General features: G+C 42.2%; 1 protein-coding gene across 1 annotated transcript in view; it reads left to right on the forward strand.

The window, feature by feature from the left end:
- Positions 1-1,366, forward strand: part of cdk5rap2 (CDK5 regulatory subunit associated protein 2) — a gene marked incomplete in the record, with an annotated part of 35,202 nt that overhangs the window by 6,097 nt on the left and 27,739 nt on the right.

Consider the following 1,366-nt stretch of genomic DNA (forward strand, 5'->3'; position numbering starts at 1 on the left):
GTGCAGAGAACTTCCTCTGCTATAATTTATTTTAAATAAATATATCAAAGCCCCTCAGTTGAAAACACTAAAATTATTAGAAAAGATGTTTAAAAACTTCTTTCCTCAGAAAGTCTTCAGTCCTAAGAACACTAAACTGTAACTTTTAATAAGGTCATGTAGTGTACTCCTATTTAAATAAAAATGTTTGACCTGTAAGCAGAAAGCTTATGGATGCTGGGTGTTGTTTTTTATCTCTATTTCAAAGAAGAGGATGAGGAGGAGAACGAGGAAGTTCTCCTCAAGCAGCTCCTAAAACTGTCAACCTGCTGACTGAGAACATTTGTATATATTACACTTTGTATACAGAACAATATAGCCTACTTATTAAATTATATTTGTGTTGAGATATTTTTTGGACAACCAAAATGTTTTGAGGACAACCAGATTTTGTCAAACCCCCACATGAGAGGTCACCACCACAGTTAAAAAAATCCTTGGGGAAACTCTGCAAAGTTAAAGTTCTCCTAGTTCTAATAATTCTTAGAAAGGACATGATTTGAGGTTTTTTACTGATAATATTTTATTTAAAAAATGTTACAGAAGTCATAAGAAGCAGGTTTATTTTGAACAAACATTACAAACTTGTTCATTCCTACAAAACTGTCAAATATATTTACAAACAACACTAAACTGACTCAGATTAACATAAAATAAATCGTGTTTTATAATTAAATGTCTGTTTCCTGCTATAAAGAAAAATCCTCCTCCTGTCCTCCATGTTCCTAATCAGGGTCAGGGTGGGGCTGGAACCTGTCCTCGCTCCCTTTGGGTGAAGGCAGGGGACACCTGGACAGGTCTCCAGTTCACCAGAGACATCTGGACAGGTCTCCAGTTCACCAGAGACACATGGACAGGTCTCCAGTTCACCAGAGACATCTGGACAGGTCTCCAGTTCACCAGAGACACCTGGACAGTTCTCCAGTTCACCAGAGACACATGGACAGGTCTCCAGTTCACCAGAGACATCTGGACAGGTCTCCAGTTCACCAGAGACACATGGACAGGTCTCCAGTTCACCAGAGACACATGGACAGGTCTCCAGTTCACCAGAGACACATGGACAGGTCTCCAGTTCACCAGAGACACATGGACAGGTCTCCAGTTCACCAGAGACACAAGGACAGGTCTCCAGTTCACCAGAGATGCCTGAACAGGTCTCCAGTTTACCAGAGACACCTGGACAGGTCTCCAGTTCACCAGAGACACCTGGACAGGAGACACCTGGACAGGTCTCCAGTTCACCAGAGACACCTGGACAGGTCTCCAGTTCACCAGAGACACCTGGACAGGAGACACCTGGACAGGTCTCCAGTTCACCAGAGAC

Source organism: Austrofundulus limnaeus, unplaced genomic scaffold (assembly GCF_001266775.1).
Source record: "Austrofundulus limnaeus strain Quisiro unplaced genomic scaffold, Austrofundulus_limnaeus-1.0 Scaffold36, whole genome shotgun sequence".
NCBI lineage: Eukaryota > Metazoa > Chordata > Actinopteri > Cyprinodontiformes > Rivulidae > Austrofundulus > Austrofundulus limnaeus.